The following is a 7,733-nucleotide window of genomic DNA, read 5'->3' as shown; positions in this document are numbered from 1 at the left end:
CATGGTATATGCATGAGCTATATGATATGACAACAAATAAAGCTATATAAAAAAAACTATATGGCAAAAATTATGCAACTATATGAACTAACTATCATGAATATGCAACTATATGACACACACAAAATATTCCTTAACTACCACCCCCAAACTTAAAATCTTCACTGTCCCCAGTGAAGGTAGTAGAAAGGAACACAGGGTATACCTACTCGGAGTCATCATCATCATCACCCTCAGTGGGTGGAGTATCAGGCGGCGGGTATGCAGAGTCCTCACCAAAAACTGGCCACTGGATATCAGCTCCAAGGCCTCGAAAAGCAGTCCCTAACGCAAGGGTGAGCTCCTGAGCAAACCTGCTCTGCGTCTCATACATGGCATCCATCCGCCGTGAAAGCCTCCTATACTGGGCATCACCCATCCCAGCACCCTCCTGAGCTCTCGAAGAACTAGCCTCACCACGCCCTGGCCTGGCCATAGTAGCACCTCGTGCTGGACGCCCTCCTGGAAGACGATAACCCAGCCCATGCTCCTCAGGCTCACCACCGGTCCACTCCTGCATCCCATTCAGAGTGCCAGAATCTATAGGAGCTGCTGGCAACTGCAACTGCTCATGAGCCGGCCAGTTCACTCCTACTGCACGGCATAGCTTTGTAACCGTGGATGCATAAGGGATGTTCATATGCTTTGCTCCCCTCAAAAACTTTAGAATTCCTTGGTAGATAAACTCACCAAGGTCCACATAGTATTCCTCATTCAGAATTCCCCACAACAACTGTGCTCTCTCAACTGTGACCTCGTGTGCATGTGAAGAAGGCAAAATATTAGCACATATAAATGCGTTCCATGCACGGGCATACCTGTTCATGGCGATCGCCGGAAAGTGACGATACTCATTATTGGCTGGACTGCGGTTCCAAACTGTGCCCGGTCGACAGAGAGTCGCACAAATCAAATCCAAGTCAAAATCCTCAGCAGTCTTTTCATTCCAGTTCTCCTCCTCGGGCTTCCTCTCTCGCTGTCCAATCACTCGGCGAATCGCCGCAGGATGATAATCAACCGTCAGCCCCCGAACTACAGAAAACCCATTCTTTTCAGCCTTCGCGTTCGCGTAGAACTCGCGAACAACACTCATCGGTACTGCTTCGGGTGACTCACAAAAAGCTATCCGCCCCTTCTCTGCAATCATGGGCAACAACTCACCATCCCTCCCTGATGGTAAAAACCCCCTCTCCTTCAGAATCGGCTTCCCCAACAGCCTAGTGTACTCCTCCTCCGTGGCTCTGTCAGTTAACCGAGGCCTCGCAGCAGTACCCCTTGATGAATCAGCAGTAGGAACTGTGCTGCTGCTGTCAATAGTGCGTGCTCTCTTGGGTGCCATTGATTTGTGAATAAAAGTGTGTAAGAACTTATTTTTGATGTTTATGAGAGGGTTTAAGTGTAGGAAGTTGTGGGAGATATGTAGGATAGGTGTATGTATATATAGGGTGTGGAGTAGGTTAAATTAGATTAGGAGTGGGGTTGAGGGATAAAATCATGGGGTAATGGGAAAAGAATTCGTGGGTTTATGGGATGTAATGGGTTTTTGTGTTTTTGTTTGTTTTTTTTTTTTCTGAACTGTAAAAAAAAATTTCTGGAACTCGACCCCTGCGCGGCCGCTCAGCATTTCTGCGCGGCCGCTCAGCATAGCTGCGCGGGCGCGCAGAGGGTCTCTGGAAAAAATTTTTTTCAGCCCCTGTTTTCTGATTTTTTTGTGTTTTTGGATAGGTTATTAACTTCTAAGGGTTCCTGTAACAACAATTCATGGGTTGCCTCCCACGCAGCGCTTCTTTTTCGTCATTAGCTTGACGTTCCGTTCCTTTCTCACGTAGTCAACAAAATGGCACTAACCACCTCTCGGTTTGCCATGTCCCCATAGTAGTGCTTCAACCGCTGACCGTTAACCTTGAATGCTTGGTCCGAATCATTCTCAAAAATTTCCACCGCTCCATGTGGAAACACAGTTTTGACAATAAAAGGTCCAGACCACCTTGATTTCAACTTCCCAGGAAAAAGTCGGAGCCGAGAGTTGAATAACAGAACTTGTTGCCCTGGCATAAACAACTTAGGATGTAGCTTCCTATCGTGCCACCTTTTCACCTTTTTCTTATACATTTTGTTATTCTCGTACGCTTGAAGTCGAAATTTATCAAGTTCATTAAGCTGAAGCATTCTTTTCTTACCAGCTGCATCTAAATCCAGGTTCAATTTCTTTAATGCCCAGTAGGCCTTATGCTCAAGCTCCGCCGGTAGATGACATCCCTTACCGTACACCAACTGAAACGGTGACATCCCAAGTGGAGTTTTGTATGCTGTTCTGTAAGCCCAAACAGCTTCATCGAGCTTTAAAGACCAATCCTTCCTTGATGGACAAACAACCTTCTCTAGAATGCGCTTTATCTCTCTGTTAGACACTTCCGCTTGACCATTTGTTTACGGATGATAGGCAGTAGCTACTCGATGATTCACATTATAACGCTGCATCATAGAAGTGAACTTACGGTTGCAAAAATGCGATCCTTCATCACTTATGATTACCCGAGGTGTTCCAAACCTTGTGAAAATTTGCTTATGAAGAAAATTTAGCACTGCCTTTGCATCATTTGTTGGTAAAGCTTTAACTTCGACCCATTTGGAGACATAATCGACTGCCAGCAAAATATACTATTTATTGCAAGATGAGATAAAAGGCCCCATGAAATCGATTCCCCATACATCAAAGACCTCGACTTCAAGTATCACATTTAATGGCATCTCATCCTTCCTTGACAAATTTCCCACTCTTTGGCAACGATCACACCTTAAAACAAACTGATGAGCATCCTTGAACAAGGTGGGCCAGAAAAAACCTGCTTGCAGAATACGAGCTGCCGTTTTCTCACCTCCATAGTGTCCACCATAAACCGTGGCATGGCAGTCTCGTAATATCCCCTCCGTCTCACAGAACGGGATACATCTCCTGATGATCTGGTCAGCTCCCTGTCTAAACAAATATGGTTCATCCCACATATACCACTTCACCTCATGCAGAAACTTCTTCTTTTGCGCGGATGTCAAATTGGGAGGCATTATATTGCTGACAAGATAGTTTACAATATCAGCAAACCATGGTTCTTCCTCCTGAATTGCAAACAACTGCTCATCCGGAAAAGATTCATTGATTAACGTCCTATCTTGTGAAGTAGAATCGGGATTCTCCAACCTAGAGAGATGGTCAGCTACTTGATTCTCGGTACCTTTTCTATCTTTGATCTCTAACTCAAATTCCTGAAGTAAAAGCACCCAACGAATGAGTCTCGGCTTCGAATCCTTCTTAGAAACCAGATAGCGAATAGCTGCATGATCAGTGAATACTGTCACTTTCGTACCAAGCAGATAAGATCAAAATTTCTCAAAGCCAAAGATTATAGCCAAAAGCTCCTTCTCAGTAGTGGTGTAGTTCAATTGGGCCCCATTTAAAGTCTTACTTGCATAGTAGACCACATGGAAGAGATTTTTCTTGCGCTGTCCCAGAACTGCACCTACCGCATAGTCACTCGCATCACACATCATCTCAAACGGTTCTGTCCAATCTGGTGCTGTAATAACTGGCGCCGTGATCAAACTCTCCTTGAGAGTCTCGAATGCTGCCAAACATTCATCATCAAATTTGAAAGTCACATCTTTCTCAATTAAATTGCACAACGGCTTAGATATCTTTGAAAAGTCCTTGATGAATCGCCGATAAAAACCCGCATGACCGAGAAAACTACGGATTCCTTTCACTGAATTAGGTGGGGGAAGATTTTCAATGACTCCCACCTTGGCCTTGTCCACCTCCAGACCTTTGCTAGAGACCTTATGCCCAAGGATAATGCCTTCACACACCATAAAATGACATTTCTCCCAATTAAGCACCAAATTAGTTTCCACGCATCTTTTGAGTACGGCGCGCAGATTATTCAAGCATTCATCATATGAGTGTCCAAAGACGGAGAAGTCATCCATGAACACTTCGACGTTATTTCCAATCATGTCAGAGAATATAGCCATCATACATCTCTGAAAGGTGGCCGGGGCGCCACATAACCCAAACGAAACTCTACGAAAAGCAAATGTGCCAAATGGACAAGTGAAGGTAGTCTTTTCCTGATCCTCTGGTGCAATACAAATCTAATTATACCCAGAATACCCATCCAGAAGACAAAAATACTCATGTCCCGCCAATCTATCAAGCATTTGATCAATGAATGGGAGAGGGAAGTGATCCTTTCTTGTGGCTTTGTTCAATTTTCTATAATCCATGCATACTCTCCATCCTGTAACTGTTCGAGTAGGGATGAGCTCATTCTTTTCATTTGCGACCACAGTGATACCTCCCTTCTTAGGAACACATTGTACAGGGCTCACCCACGAGCTGTCAGAAATAGGATAAATGATGCCTGCATCTAGCCATTTCAGAATTTCTTTCTTCACCACCTCCTTCATGATTGGGTTCAGTCTTCGCTGCTGTTCCACAGTTGGCTTACTACCTTCCTCTAACAGAATTTTATGCATACAATATGAGGGACTTATCCCCTTGATGTCTGCTATAGTCCATCCTATAGCCGATTTGAATTCTCTCAAAATCCTTAAGAGCTTGTCTTCCTCACTACCTGAAGGTCAGCTGAAATAATAACCGGTAACGTAGATGAATCACCTAAAAAGGCATACCTCAAGTGTTCAGGTAATGGTTTGAGCTCTAAGGTAGGCGCTTCCTCTATTGATGGTTTGAGCTTCCCTTCAGCGTTCTTGAGGTCAGAAGTACCAAGAGATTCAAATGGTATATCTAGCTTTCGCTTCCAGGGAGAAGCGTTCAGATATTGTAATTGCTCGTTGCTATCTTCATCATCACTGTCAAATTCCCCCACTAAGGCCTTTTCCAATGCATCAGACATTAGCATGTGATCGAGTTCCGAAGTAACCGCAGAATCAATCACATCCACTTTTAAGCACTCCTCATCTTCTGTAGGGAATTTCATTGCCTTGAATACGTTGAAGGTCACATCCTGATCTTGAACCCGCATAGTAAGTTCTCCTTTTTGCACATCTATCAAGGTACGGCCAGTTGCCAAGAAAGGCCTCCCCAAGATTATGGGAATCTTTTTATCTTCCTCAAAATCTAGAATAACAAAATCAGCAGGAAAGAAGAGTTTATCCACCTTGACGAACACATCCTCAACTATGCCCCTTGGGTAAGTAATGGAACGGTCCGCCAATTGTAGCGACATGTATGTGGGTTTTGGATCAGGTAGGTCCAGCTTTTTAAAGATCGACAACGGCATCAGATTAATGCTTGCTCCCAAATCACAAAGGCACTTGTCAAAAGTTAGATTGCCAATGGTGCAAGGAATGGTGAAGCTTCCTGGATCTTTTAGTTTTGGTGGTAACTTTTGTTGCAGAACCGCGCTGCATTCTTCCGTGAGAGCAACGGTTTCAAGGTCATCCAGTTTCACCTTCCTTGAAAGAATAGTCTTCATAAACTTCGCATAACTAGGCATTTGTTCCAGAGCCTCAGCGAAAGGTATATTGATGTGAAGTTTCTTGAACACCTCCAGAAACTTCCCGAACTGTCTATCCAGCTTTTGTTGCTGCAATCTCTTAGGAAAAGGTGGTGGAAGATAGAGTTGTTTCTCCCCTGTATTAGCCTCAGGCAGAGTGTGTTCAACAGTAGTCTTCCTTGGTTCCGCCGCTTTCTCCCTTTGCTTAGATTCTTCATCTCGAACTTCAGCTTCGACTTCTTTTGCCTTTTCAGCATCAGCTACTTTTCCAGACCTTAAAGTAATAGCCTTGACTTGCTCTTTAGCTTCCTTCCTGCCTGGTACTTCCGTATCACTGGGAAGAGTGCCAGGTTGACGATTGAGCACTGCATTGGCTAATTGACCGATTTGATTTTCCAAGGTCTTGATAGAAACCGCCTGACTCTTGCACAACATCTTAAGTTCCTCAAAATCAGCACTAGTAGGTGCAGCTGCACTTCCCTGTTGAGGATATGATTGTCTTGTAGCATACTGCTGTGGTTGCTGGAATCCAGGTGGGTTAAACTGTTTACTCACTCCTTGCTGATATGGTGGCTGAATAGCATTCTGATTATTTCCCCAGCTGAAATTTGGATGATTTTTGTTGTTAGGATGATAGGTCGCTGGCACAGGCTGCTGTTGTCGCTGATAATTATTCACATACTGAACAGATTCGTTAACAAGAGAACACTGATCCGTAGCATGAGAACCTGCACAAAGCTCATAAACCATAGCTATTTGATTAACTCCATACGTAGCCAAAGAATCAACCTTCATTGATAGCGCTTGGAGCTGGGCTGCAATAGCGGTGGCTGCATCAACTTCCAGAATACCTGCTACCTTGCCTGATGTCATCCTCTGAGTTGGGTTTTGATGCTCATTTGCAGCCATCGTCTCAATAAGATTGTATGCCTCAGTATAGCTTTTAGCCCATAAGGCGCCTCCAGCTGCTGCATCGAGCATGGGCCGAGATTGAGCCCCCAAACCATTATAAAAACCAGTGATTACCATCCAATCCGGAATTCCATGATGTGGACATTTTCTCAACATTTCCTTGTAGCGTTCCCAAGCCTCGCACATAGATTCTGTAGGTTGCTGCGCAAACTGAGTGAGAGCACTCCTCATAGCAGCAGTCTTTGCCATTGGATAAAACTTCACCAGAAACTTTTGCGCAAGATCTTGCCACGTAGTGATTGACCCAGCTGGTTCAGAATGTAACCAGTCTTTAGCCTTATCCCTCAGTGAGAATGGGAAAAGCCTCAACTTGATAGCCTCATCAGTCACGCCATTATACTTAAAAGTGCTGCAGATCTCGACAAAATTCCTTATGTGCATGTTGGGGTCTTCAGTTGCCGCTCCTCCAAAAGAAACAGAATTCTGCACCATCTGTATAGTGCCCGGCTTGATTTCAAAGGTGTTAGCTTGAATAGCCGGATGAAGGATGCTTGACTGAATGTCATCAATTTTAGGCCGAGAAAAATCCATAAGAGCTGGATCAGCTTGAACAATATGATCTCCCATATTTACTGGTTCTTTCTGCTCAGTTCCTGAATCCGAATCCTCAAAATCTAACTTCTCCGGTGTATCAAGAACTTCATCTTTTTCCTCAGCTGTATCTAAGGTCCTCTTGCGAGCACGAGAACGAGTTTGCATAAACGCACTAAAGTACCTGAAATACAACCGAAAAGAGTAATTAACTACTACGTCCTAATCACTGAGTCCTAATGACCAATGATGGTAAGTACATAAACTAAACAACTACGCCGAGTCCTCGGCAGCGGCGCCAAAAACTTGTTAGGGCGAAATCACGCACTAATATTCACGCAAGTATACGCGTTCGCAAGTAATATAGAATACTTTCTAATTCGTTCCCTCAGAGACTCAGACTAAGTTATTGTCTAATTTAACTCACTCACCAAGGTATGATTACTTCTCAATGTTAAGATAGTAACACTTAAAATTGTTGATTAAATATTAACTATAATTAACCACTTAATTAACCACTTAACTAACACTGCAATTTATCAATAATAAAACACTCATGAGATCACAACTTCATTATTACTTCCTTCTATAGCCATAGTTATTACCTTTAGCATGTGACAGTGATGATATTAATCGAATAACACAAAACTGATAAAAGCCAACTTTCATTGTACT

General features: G+C 43.6%; 1 non-coding gene across 1 annotated transcript; it reads left to right on the top strand.

Moving 5' to 3' along the window:
* The first annotated feature begins 6,594 nt into the window (after positions 1 to 6,594).
* Positions 6,595 to 6,701, top strand: LOC141722425 (small nucleolar RNA R71). The gene has a single exon (XR_012575444.1). It is a non-coding gene; the product is annotated as a small nucleolar RNA R71 (small nucleolar RNA).
* The last annotated feature ends 1,032 nt before the right edge of the window (positions 6,702 to 7,733 follow it).

Source organism: Apium graveolens, chromosome 4 (assembly GCF_009905375.1).
Source record: "Apium graveolens cultivar Ventura chromosome 4, ASM990537v1, whole genome shotgun sequence".
Taxonomy (NCBI): Eukaryota; Viridiplantae; Streptophyta; class Magnoliopsida; order Apiales; family Apiaceae; genus Apium; species Apium graveolens.
The sequence above is the reverse complement of the archived record's forward strand: the minus strand, read 5'-3'. Positions and strand labels throughout refer to the sequence as shown.